The sequence below is a fragment of the Crocodylus siamensis genome, chromosome 12 (genome assembly GCF_052110815.1).
Source record: "Crocodylus siamensis isolate JL-2025a chromosome 12, ASM5211081v1, whole genome shotgun sequence".
NCBI classification, from domain to species: Eukaryota; Metazoa; Chordata; order Crocodylia; family Crocodylidae; genus Crocodylus; species Crocodylus siamensis.
This window is the reverse complement of record NC_143406.1, coordinates 42,805,531-42,818,748: the sequence shown is the minus strand read 5'-3', so window position 1 is coordinate 42,818,748 and position 13,218 is coordinate 42,805,531.

Below are 13,218 nucleotides of genomic sequence, written 5' to 3'. Positions count from 1 at the left end.
GGTGCGTGCGCTTGGCTCAGCTCCTTCCCCAGCCTCCGTCCCTTGTGGGTCTGGGAGCATCTCTGTGCAGTGAATGGAGTGGCTCAGGAAGACTGAACCACTCAATAGCTGTTCCAGACACTGTGCATGGTGGAGCAACTGTGCCCTGCTTTTTTCCTGCTGCGGGTTGCACTGCAGTGTGGGTAGGCAGCCGGGGGCTGCCAGCCTGCAAGCTAGCTGAATGGTGCCCCCGGTTCCACGGCAGTAACCCATGAGGGATTCAGGAGTTGGCAAGCAGCCTCCCCACTTGCACCAAGCAAGGTGGCCCAGGAAAAAGAGAGACGGCAACATGCAGCGGTTTTTCTTGGCCAGAACAGCCGATCCAAGCACTGCAGGCTGGAGCCTGCCTCTCCATGGGCTGCACTTTTCTCCTTGAGGTGCAGCAAGTGAGAAGCTGCCCTCTCTGCTGCTTGCCACTCAGATGAGAGGTGGTGCATCTGGCCCCACATGGAGTGGGTAGAGTGCGGTTTGGGCTTCCTGGCAAACAGCTATCGTAGCAGAGCTTGGGGAGTCCCAAAGGAACTGCAGTAGCAGAATTTCCCACTTGGTTCACCATTGCAAGGACTGAGGATGCCTCTGCCTTTAACTCATTTCTGCTTGTCACTGAAGCTGGCTGTATATATTAATTAACATAAATTGCCTCCTTGCCAGTTGTTTACTGGGTACCGTCAGAGTGTTCAGCTCCATATAAAATGCAGAGGAAGAATTGGCTCCTGCCCCAAAGAGGCCAGCATCTAAACTAGTCAAGGAATGATGCTCAGACACTCCATGTGTCAGGGCCTTGTTTTTACTGAGAACTTGAATCCTCTTTAAGCTCAATATTTAGCACTCAGGTTGGCTGATGCACAGCTGAGTAGTCAGCGTAGGCAGAGATGAGTTGTGCTGTTAGGATGAAGCATGTTTGCTATCATAATACAGGGGGCCAAGCGGGATCAGTTCTCCATCATACAAACAGAGTGGAGGACTGGCCCTGCAGTTTAAAAAACTAGGGAGCTACGGCTGGGGGAAAGGAGAGGACATCCAAGCAGAGCGGTCAGCGTAAAGGCAACGTGTGTGTTCTATGGTTTGGAGGGGAAGGGAATTATTAAGAGAGGAGTTGACTAAAGGGAAAGACAAAGGAAGAGAGAAGCAAGAAGGGCAGACAGCAGGGGATATCAGGGAGAGGTGCAGTGAGGCTGAAGGGAAAGGGCTTCAAGAAGGGTGAGGGTATGGCAGTTTTCTCTGATCTATAACATGTTTGTGTTGGCATCCGCTGAACCAGCTGCAAATAAAAGCGGGTCCCCTCAGAGACATGATGTTAAACACAACTTGCCTTTGCTTTGGCTGATGTGTTGTAGTGAATGCTGCCTCACTTAGCTCAATCCTCTACATGCACTCCAGTTTCCTAGTGGATACAGGGTCTTGAATAATGGACAGGCCTTGAAGTGGGGGTGCTGAAACAAGTGAAGGAGCGCTGTGTCAGTGCGTGAACGCCAAGAAGCTCCATGTAAGCAGTGTGTGCTTAGCAGGAGCTTCACGGCCTGTCTCCTTTTCTTCCATCTACCGGACGAGTTAAAAGTCAAACATAATGGAAGAGGGAAGGCCTGGAGCAAAGAAAGAACCGCTTGCCTGGTCTCCAGTTTCCTATGGCTAAGTGCTCTTATTGGACCCCTGCTTGGAGTGCAGAAATTAGGCCAGTGTGGGAAAAGGTTAACAAGTTGCAGTAGATTCAGGTAATTAAAGCAGCATCCATTCCACTTACGCCCTTCACACTTGTGAAGCCCTCAGCAATAAGCACAGCCTCAGGGAGAGAAAAGCAAGGAATCAAAATTAGTAAATACGGGATGGCTTGGACAGAGTGTAGATGCCTACATTGAGCTAATGGGATAGTAGGAGTTGGACCCTGAAGACTGGAGCTAGTGGGAGGGGGAGACGGCTCCACTTGTATTCTGTTCTTTTCTTCATAGGTTCTGGTACCACAACCCTCACGCAGTGTTTTAGCACCTTCCCGGAGTGCAGTAATGTGACTAATGCTTGTTACGTGCTGTTTATTTCTCCATCCTTTCCCCAAAGATGAGGTGTGAGCAGCAGAGAAGTCTGTTTCTGTAGTTTCTTTAATGAACAAGTTGCTGTGCATTGGTTAGAGCAGACAAGGTCAAATGGATGAGGGACAGTTTGGGAAGTTCTGTGGCTGATGGGGCGATAGACAGCAAGGAGTTATTTTCAGTCTGTTTGGAGCCCAAGAAACCCTAGCTGGGGTATGGGCCTGCTGCTTGCTGGAGAGGGCAAAATGGCTGATAATGCTGCAGAAAAGGCAGAATTTCAGAAGCAGTTCTGTTCCGTGTTGGGAGTAGGATGGTGATTATGTAGGGATGATGAGGCACCTTCCAGTTTGTTGGAGGAGGTCTCAGACAACATCAGCCAGGGGGAAACCTATTTTTAAATCAGCAGACCTGGTTCATTTCCATCCAAGAGTCCTAAAAGAGCTGGTTGAAGAGATCTCTGAACCACTGACATTCATGTTTAATAACTCTTGGAATCTGGGGGCAGTCCCAGGAGACCAGAAACATGTCGGTGTCGTGCCAAGATTCACAGAGGGCAAGAGGAATTGCCTGAGGAAATCTAGGACAGTTACTCTCGCATCACTCCAAGCCATAATCAGAGAAAAGCTGCCATGGAACTGAGTCAATAAAGAATTAAGGGATAGGAATGTAATTAATGCCAGTCAACATAGCTTTACGGAGAACAGAGCTTGTCAAACCTGATTTCCTTCTTTGAAGCAGTTAAAAGTTTGATTGATAGAGGTGAATGTAATAGACTTTGAAATGTTTTACAAGATTCTCTAATTAAAAAATTAGCATTATCTCATATCAAAGCATTCATTACCTTAAGGACAGACTAATTGATAGATTACCCAAGGAAGTAGTGGTCTATCCAGAAGCATCACTGAAGGAGGCTTTGGAGTTGGGTTCTGCAGGAATCAGGACTAGGCCTGGTGCTATTCAACTTTTGCATAAATGATCTAGAAGGAATTATAAAATCACTGCTGATAAATGTGGCAGTGGTAAATAATGAAAAGAGAACAATTTGGGTTCTTGATATCCCAGGCCCTTCCAAGAAAAATGCTTCTAATATAGCCGAAAACATAGTTACATGCAGAAAGGGACACTGCATTCTGCAAAGCGGCACCTCTTAGAAGGACTTGGGGGTTCCAGTGGACAAGTAACTGGCCATGAGCTTGCATTGGGAGGCTGAGGCTAAGAGGTTTTTATCTTAAACAGGGAAGCGATGAAAGAATGGGACCCAATGTACATTTCTGCCTGCAGCTCTGGTGTCCCTGTTTTAAGAGGTGTTGAAACACTGGAGACCATGCAAAGAACAGCAGTATTCAGAAGCTCAGTAGTCAGAGAGAAACGCTTTCCCATGGGGTTTAAGGAGCTCAGCTTGTGTAGGACATGGAAGGTGACGTGATTACAGCATGTGAGTAACTTCATCAGGGGGTGGGGGGGAGTGCTAGGCACTAACCTGTTATTCAGTCTATCAGAGGAAGATGTAATCAGAGCCTATGGCTATAAACTGAACCTGGATAAATTCAGGCTGGTAGTGGGGCATGCATTCCTAACCAGGAGGGTGACTTGGAGCAAGATACCAAGGGAAGTGCTAGATTCTCCATCCCTACAAGTCAACATCAGGTGCATTTCTGGAGGCTGCAAACCCAGGTTATACAAACCCCGTGTGGGAACAGCTGGGTGAAAGGTGTGGCTTTGGGTGGCAGGTGATATGCAGGATAATGGGTGGAATGACCTAATCATGTCTTCTGGCCTTAAACTCCATGGATGTTCACTTGGTCCAGAGTCCTGCCTAGTGCCCTGTATCACTCCCTGTAGTGCTGAACTGCCTTTCTGGAGCACGGCCCTTTTGTTGGGCTCACCCTGGGTGCCCACAGCTCAGCGGCTTTGGAAGGTGACAATATAGCTACAGCGCTGGTCATAGCTGGAGCGGTGTGTTTCACCTGTCCCTCACTGCAGAGGTAGTGTGGCTTAGTGGGCAGGACTCTGATCTGGGTACCTGGAGGTCCTTCCTAGTTCTGCTGCAGCTCTTGAGCAAGTCCCACCCTCAGTGCTTCATTTTACTCTCTCACTTGCTGTCTGCCTCATTTATTTGGGCTCAAAGCTCCTCAAAGCAGAGACTGTATCCTGCTGTGGGTCTATGCAGTGTCTGACAAAATGCTGCCTATGTCTAGGCTAGTTCTTCCCAGCACTATCATCATGTAAATGATTAAATCTTCTAATCCACCTTTCCCTTCAGTCCACAGGGATTTCTGTGCAGCATCAGTTTAGAGCTGTTGTAGTGGTTTGCACTGTGTCCAGTCTTGTATTGTACCAGTGTCAGGCTGGTTACTTCAGTGGAAACCTGTCAGATGCCCACCTCCTAAGAGTCTCAGGAGTTAGAGTGGTGGGCAACCCTCTGATGGCTGGGGAAGAATGTGCATTTCCTGCCTGCTGAGCATCTCATGGTGCATTTGCAGCAGCCAGTCTGAAGCAGGAGGTAAGGATTAAAAGAGCAGGAATTTTCCTTGAAGTGGGTGGATCTGGTCTTAGTGCTCTGTCGCCTCCGGCTAGAGGATTGTGCCAGATAACGCTGCTAGATTTAGTGCTTCTCCAGCTGAAAGGAGCTGATTTGGTTTGATAGATACAAAGGAAGAGGGATGGGAAAGGGGATGAAGCTTTTCATTATATCCTACGCTTGCTCTGAAATGAGCAATAATGCCTTTGAAAGTGCAGGGTGTCTTGTTTTTGTTCTTGGAAAGGCTTCTGGTGTGCACAGCTGCTGTTCTGGGCTTGCTAACACGGGCTTTACGCATTGTGTGCCAGGATATTCCCTGGTGAGTGAGTGACTTGTCCTGCATGCCGTGGACCTGGGAGGGAAGTGGATCACGTGGAGGTGGGGTGTTGCACATAGCACCTTCCTTGTGGTATATGGTGGAAGTTCCAGGTCAGCAGCAAGAAAATGCATTGTTCCTTGTTAAAGGCTGAGGAAACGGAAAGAGGAAGAGTGGTGGGAGCCTCCTGGTTGGTGATGGCAAGGAGGTGGATGCAAGGAATTAACATGCCTCGGTCAATTCGCGTTCACTCTGAAGATAGCTAAACCAGCAACCCCCTCCATCTCTTCCAGAGTCCTGGCATAATCCTGGTCTCCATTTGCAGACTTGGGAACGGTGCTAATGACAAGGAAGCTTGCCTGGCAAGGGAAACGCCATGTATCTGGGGCCAAGAAGGCAATTTTCCTTAAGCCTCCTGGGGATAACTGTTCTTCTGGCGTGGTTTAGTACCCACTGAGCTGTTGAGGCTTAATGCCCATTTTATGGAAGTAGGAGGCTTCTCCCTAGCTTGTTCCTGCGGTCGTATGGCTGAGGGCAGGCAAACTTGGTGGCGTCGAAACTCCAAGCCTCCAGGCTTGGGCCTGCACATAGGATGCCTGCCAAAAGACTTTGGAAATATCTGAAGCCCCTGGTGGGGGTGGAGGATTTTTACCCACTGTAGGGCCACTTATAGTTCTGGACTAACTCGTGGATTTGGACTGGATTTGGCTGGGAACACAAAAAATGTCTTTAAAACAAAATGACAAGCAAGCATTTGGCTGCAGTGCTGGCTGGTGTTACTGAAGTGGTTCGGAGCTAAAGAAACAAGCAGAGCAGAGGCAGCCCTCCTTGGGCTATGGAGAACAGTCGGCTGTTGGAAGACCAGAGTCAACCTGGTTGAACTGATAATGAAGGACCATGGAGAAGGAGATAGGCTATAAACAGAAAATGGAGAAGCTGAGCCAGAAACCTCCAGGAAGGATATTTATATAAAGGTCCATTGCCAGATCATTTCTTCCCACATCTTGCTGAGCTCCTTGTACTGCCATGGGGTGGTTAGGATACACTGACCTTTTCCTTGATGTTACAGTAAGTAGAGAAAGTGTGAGACCTACAGAAAACCAGGCAACACCTGATTCAAAATTAAACCCTGAGAACCCACTCCCGATGGGTTTGTTTAACCTTGGCTCATGCCACCTTGTCACATTGTCTGTGGGCTCCTCCCAGGCTGTCCCTTGACAGGGTCCGTTACGATGCTGTGTTGGAGGGTGCTGAGTGCAGCCCGTGATGCTTCCAGGGAACCTCATGCAACCTAACAACAGGTGAGGTAGCAAGACCGTGGTCTCTGCAGCCCAGGAAGAAGCCTCAGGAAGTGCACAACTTCTGCCTGCCTCAAATCCAGGGATGCTGCATAGCAATTCTCTTGGATTTTCCCATTGCAAAATCCTATCAGTGCTCCATTTAGATTCCTGGCCAGGGCTTTGGGGTGACCAGTAAAGAGTCTGCTGTCCAGATAACCTACACCTGGCATTAGACTGAGCCCAATGCATGGGGGCTGAGGAGTTTGGTAATGCAGTCAGTGCTCAGTGGATATGTATATAGCTTGGACATGAGTGCTAAAGCTCAGATATGAGTTTGAAAAGCATCTGTCAGTACCTTGCTTCAAAGACTTTGCAGTAACCTGGGACATAGCTATGGACACAGCAACCTAGGGGACCCTTAAGACTTTCTGAAGATGCTAACTTCCATGGAAATAAAATTCCAGATCAGTGAGGCCAGGATTAAGCCTAGTGTAGGTCAGAGAGGGGCACACTCTGACCCTTTGAAAGTCATTTTTCATTTTTCTCCTCTTAAATGTTACGTAAATGAATTTTACCTAATGGGTTTTCCCCAGCAACTCTACAAAGCAGCAGCAGGAAAGTCTACATGAAATACGTTAGCACACTGACCTGTATGCTGTGCCTATATGTGTGTCAATTTATATGCTATGGATATGAATTTCACTTGGCTAACAAAAACACAGGTAGTCTGTGCCCTTGAATGCAGGTCAGACACGGAGCGCAGAGGCCCACATGTATTTATTGGATAATTGGTTTCCTTGTCATATTTCTTCTCTGCACACACTGTCCCTTGTCATCCTTCCTCTCCTCATCTTCCTAAAGCACCTGGGAAGCATTTGGTAAAGGTGCAAGATGGAATCGGGGTCTCCATTTTCCCTCTCTGCTGTGCCCCCCTCAATATCCAGGCCTGTTCCTCTGTGTCCCTTACAGCTACCCAACTTCTTAAGTTTTGCTTTTTGTTGACAAAACCAGCTCTGGGGGCTTGTTCCCATTTCAGTGTCTTGATTAGACCTGTGGGGTATAAAGAACCTGTGCTGGCCTGGTCCGGGCAGGCAGGCCTGCATGGCAGAGAGCAGCTGGCACTACAAGTGCCCTCTCCTGCCCACTGTCAGTGAGTTGTGTGGACAGAGCAGGTGCTTCAGAGTCCATAGCTCCTGCAGCCCTGGGGGCATCCCCCCTGCCACTCCCCAAACCCCCACATCCCTCTGCCACCCCTCACCCACACACACCCATGAACGCCCCCACACACCCCTTACCTTGGACAGCACCGGGGGGCCGAGGCGGCAGGAGAACAAAAGAGATGCTCTGGCTGGTCTGAAACTGTGCTTTGCTCCGCTTTTCTGCGGAGCATTTTTTTTTTAGACCCCTGGCTATCCAGGGGTCTAATTTTTTCCCCATGCTGCAAGTTTGCAGCACGGGGAACATTTTTTCATTCCTGCATGTGCCTCTTGCCCCGCCTCTACGGGGTTTGGGGTGGGGCAAGAAGCATGTGCGCGGTCATCTAGATGTGCCCTCTGAGTTTGGCATGTCGCGGGGAGAGGGAGAAAGGCATAACTGGCACAGCTGCAGCACAGACTTCCATGCACAGCTCTGCCCCAGGGCCTTAGCCTTTGTCTGACAGGGGCACTGTCGAGGATGGCTCAGTCTATCACAGTCCGTGGTGCTCTCGGAGGCTGCCAGCTAGAACAGTTTGGTCGTGACGATGGCAGGTTTCGCTGTATAGGTTTCTCAGATCCTGGCTGCTCTGGGCCGCTCTGACAATGCAGAGGGTTCATGAAGGCAGCTTCACTGGTCACCTGGGGACTGCTCTGGGAGCAGCAAGGCACCATAGCCAGCTTGCGCTCAGCCCCCCTGGTGTAGGGCATGGGAGATGGGCCAAGGGTTGTGTGTTCTCACAATCCCCATCTACCAGAATAGCCCCCTTGGGCTTGCTCCAGCTGTGGTGTGAACTCTCCTGGCAGCTCTATGGCGCGGGTTGCCCAGGGGTGCACAGTCTTCTTTGCCTCCAGTCATTTGGGTCCTGTCTGGAGTAGAGCTGATCTGGAGCTGGGAACTTATCCCTTACCCCACAGTGACTGGTACCTATGGGACGATCAACGGGACCTGATTCTCCCTCTTCTGAAGTGCAGCAGTGTGAAGAGACCAGACCATTGGTGAAGACACATTGAGAACATCCCCAGTGCTGGAGGCCTCCCAGGTGATATGTAGCCAGTGCTGTCTGCATTTGTCCTGACCCTTGTGTAGTCTGTGTAGAGGGGAAGAAGGAGAGTGGTTAGAGCTCACTTCTCGCTGGCTGCTTTGGGCTGGTGGGACTCACAACACCCATGGGAAGCTGCTGTGAATTGGAGCAGCTGCTGAGGTTGCTCTAAGTTAGGTTATGAACAAGAGTCAGGCCCAGCATTTTGCAGGGGTTGCGTCCCCTGAGAGAGGTGCTGCCCCGGATTTGGCCCAATGTTGACCCAGGTTCTTATAATACATGTTACTATAGCAGCCAAGCTGTTGAAGTGGCAGCATCCTCATCCTAGAAGTGATAGCTTTTGCACCTCATTATTAACCCCTACTGGGGAAGGAGAAGAGAGTTAATGGTTTTGGGTGGGCAGATGGTCCCTGACACCCAGGCAAAGCTGCACATGTCTTTTCTGAGAAACTGCTTTGCTTACAGCTGTGGTGTCTCTAACAGTGACTTATCACCAGGGATCCTGGTTTTCTCTTTTTAAAAATTGCAAATTCTCTGATAAAAACTCCAAAATCCATGTTTTTTCCACAATTAAAATGAAATGCCAGTAAGTGTGTGTGTGTGTGTGTGTGTGTGTATACATGAGAGAGAGAGAGAGAGGTATCAATTGAATATAATGTTTTATCGATGTGTATACAATTTTAAAGCAATGTAGAAACCTACCAGTGCCTCAATCACTATAATTAAATAAATTCTAGATACCTATAAATTTTGGCATTTGATTTGGGGATTTTGATCAAGGAAAATCAGGCTTCCCCTGCCCCCTTGCTCAGTAGGATGCAGGTCCAGCTGCAGCTCTGTCGTGTGCCTCCCCCCCCCCGCTGCTTTGTGGTGCTGAGCATCCCTGATATGCTGTTGCCCCTCACTCCCAAGCCATAGCCCCCCAGCCCTGCTGGTGCCCCTCACTCCTGACCCATATGCCCCGGCCCTGCCAGGGCCCCTCATTCCTGACCCACAGCTCCTCTAGTCTTGCTGGTACCCCTTGGTGTGGTCTCCTTCCCATGCTAGGTCCTCCCACTGGGCTGTGGCAATGGTTCATGGCCAGAGCTGGTCTTACCCCACTGCAGCCCTGTACCCCACTGTGGGCTCAGAAATCTCAGCGGGCACATGCCCCCTGCCCCTGCCTCCCAACACATGGCCTGTACCCCTTCCACCCCCAGCCCAATGCATGGTCTGTGCTCCCTTCCCCCCATGTGTGGCCTGTGCCCCTCCCCCTGGCCCCATAGACTTACCTGGAGGAAGCTACAGGAGCTGCTCTCCATGACCTCCTGTCTGCCATGTGCATGTGCATGGTGCCCCCTGCTTGATCACCCTCTTCCCGTAGCCCCAAGCAGCCCCTTGCAGGCTGGAAGTCTGCCAGCCTGTGAGGGAAAACCCACTGTTTTACATGTTTTTCTTCTTTAAAGGTGAAAAACTGTGATTCTCTCCTTTAAAAGATAAAAATCTGTGTTTTTCTCCATTAAAGGAGAAAGTCCATGTTTTTTTCCCACAGCAAATGGAAACCCCAGATGCCTGCTTGTCACGGCCAGCTGAAATGCCCATTGTTCATGTCTTGATGTATTAGATTTATAACGTTTCACATCCTGGGGTATTAAGTCAGATGTGGTTCATTTGGGATTAGATGTTTGAAGTCCTTTGGCCTGAGGATAGATCTTTGCACAGAGATCTTACAAGAGGGGTCCTGTACTTTGTAGCAAGCTAAAGGATGAAAAGCTGCTTCAAAGAAACTGCCTCATCCTGAATACATTATTTAGCCCAAGCAGATGCTTGAGATTTATTTTTGGTTTCTTTACATGAAGCATCCACTGGTAATCAGCACTACAGCGCTGCCACCCTTGGGAATATCTTCCTAGTGTCACGTTTGGATAAACGGTGAGGTCTGCACCGCGTTCGCTCCTGACATTCGGTCTAAAAGTCATTTAGGGGTACGTTGCCAGTGGAGGGGTTCTGCCTAATGACATCTCTGGCTTGACACTTCCTCTAGCACCGGGGCCTGAATGGGTGAGGTGCCATGCCAGGAAGGCCCTGGTCCAAAGAAAACTCATTTTAAAGGAGTGAGACTTGTGAATGGGAAATGGAGCTCAATGAGCACCTGTCTGTAAATGAGACTGGGTGGGAAATGAGATAGGAAAAGCAGCGAGAAAAGCTGCCTGCAGACTCTTGGACTTCGGGCTGTTGTCCAGCAGAGAAGACGGGGAGTGTGTGTTCAGGCAGGACGTGGTGAGGGCAGCCTTGCTTGTACATAGTCAGTCCATTGCAGCACACAGAGCGGGTGCAGGATGTGACTGAACCGGCACGCTTCGAGTGTTCGCAGTGGGAACACCGCCTGCCTCTGCGTGCACACGTGACCCCGCAGCACGCAAGGCAATGAGGAACGACCGTGGTCTGCAGTGGTTTGCATATCTGTCTGTCTGACCTGACCTTGTTCGTGGCTGTGCGGTGGCCATGCTGTGACTTTACTTATAAATAAGCCACAGTCTAGTTTGGAACAAGCTTGAATGACTGTCCTGTTTGGTCTGGCCTGGTGTCAGGTGTGAGGGTATAGGTCCAGGACTAGTAACAGAACCAGAAGTGAATGAATACAGAACGTAGAGTTATAAAATATTGTGCTGTTCAGCTGTGACCATCTGTGTCCTGCTCCACTGTCTGTAACTCTCTGCCACTCTCAGTCTTCTCCAAGCATTTGTTAACCCAACAGATCCATTGGTTCTTTGCTTTCTATTTTTTAATTAAGCTCTAAGACCCAGCAGGGTGCAGCTTATGTGGCCTTGACTGATGCTTCACAGGCTCTGCCTGTGCACTGGGATATGGCTGAGTGTTAGCTGCTGGATTTGACAGTGCAGGGTTTGTACTCTGGAATCCCTTACCGTGCTTCCAAATGCATTTGTATTGGCAGTCGCAAGCCGGCTCTTGCTGAAGCCAGTAGCAAGGTTTCATTTGGCTTCAGCGGGTGCAGAATCGTTGCCTTGAATGCTATCTAATTCAGTAGTGAATGGTGTTGATTAGGCATGGCCTGGAATTCTGATCAGCTGCTTAAATAGCTTGCTCTCTCCTGCCTGCCTGCTCATCTCGGGACGCGCATGCTAAAACGCAAGCCTCCCTACTGAATTTCATTCCCTTTGTTCAGAGCCTTTAGTGTCTTGGAGAGCTTGGTGGTGTAAACCCAATTCAAAATCTCCCCTGGGTTTCAAAAGCCACAAAGGACTTGGTATCTGGCATGATCCCAGCACTGACTTCTTTCAGCCAGTATAAGGTCTGCATCTGAGGGCATCTGGCTGCAAAGGAGAAAGTCCACAGCTGGGCAGCCCTGGTACAGCTGGATGGGTTCAGCTTCTGATGAGAGAAGGATCATGTGTGCGCCTGTCCCTGCTCTACCCAGTGTAGTGGGTGCAGCACCATGTCATCCCTCCTCTGCTGGGTCTGTGCTTGCTATCGTCTATGTAATGGTGTTGTTTAGTAAGTGAAAGGCACCTCCTTGAGAGGTCCTACCCTCATCCCTCTGGTGCATGACCTGAGTGCTGTTGAGACTCACCTGGATTACCACTGTGGGGCAAAGCCCTGGGAGACAGGCTGTGCCTGAGACCCCAGTGCCTGGACCCTCTATAGCTTTATCTATCGCCACCACTGCTTGCAAGTCCGGGTGTCGGCGGCTGTGCTGCAGAGGTGGGCGGCTGCACTCGATGCCAACGGCAGGTGCTCCACTCCCATGGGGAGGTGGAAATGCACACTGCAGAGCAGAGACAGTCGCAGTCTTCCCCGACACCCAAATGCAAACACATGCAGGTTTTGACACTGGGCATGCCCCTTTCTTCCCCCCACTCCCCCTTTGCATACATCTGCTCATATTGTCTGCCTCTGGGTCTCCCTCCAGACAGCTGCGCTGAGACTCCCCTGGATTTGGACGGCAGCCCCGTTCCGTTCTGTCATGTGTGCATCCATATTAATTAACACGATCATACATATGCATGCCGCTCGTGTTATCAGCTCTTACTAATTGATTCATGTATAGAGAGAAGCAACTGCTGATAGGTCTCATCTCGAGCCTTCGGCTGGAAAATCCGAGCCAAAAACAAGACGCAGGATCTAAGGCTCTTGCACTGAAATCGCTAAGCTGTTTCCATGGAGATGTGTCTTTGATCTCATTGTAATAAACAGCGGGTGGGGAAGATGGTCCCAAAGTAGAGCCGAAGGGCAGAAGTACTTGTTGTTGGGAGTCAGAGAAACAAGCATCTTTTCTGGACTCTGCAGTGCCTGTAGCTGGGGTTAAATTGGGACGTGCCCCCTGCCGACACCAGACAGGGAGAGCAGACAGACTTTGACATGTGGCATTTGCTCAGGCAGGCAGACACCATGTGGCTACTGTGAGTCGGCACTACCATGGGGGAGGCAGGCCAGGTCTATGCGCTGCGCTTCCCAGGGTGTTGTCCATCCTGTGCTGCAGGATCCTCGTGACACTGTGCAGAGCACAGATGCCTGCTCTGCGGCTTCCTCATTTTCTTCCAGGCTGGAGGGAAGTGGTTGCCTTCATATGTAGTATGTAGAAGCATGTCCACTTCTACTGCAAGGCAGAATTTAACACGTGTCATATGATCACTTGGGGGTGAGCGAGGGCCTGGGTCTACTTCTTGCATCCATTTGTAATGAACATGGGTCCATACACCAGCATGCTCCACGGTTGCTAGCAGGATTGGATCTGGAGCCTTTAGTAATGGAAATATTTGCTTCTACCTGTTGACAAAAAGGAGAAGTCCTTTAGGCATAAG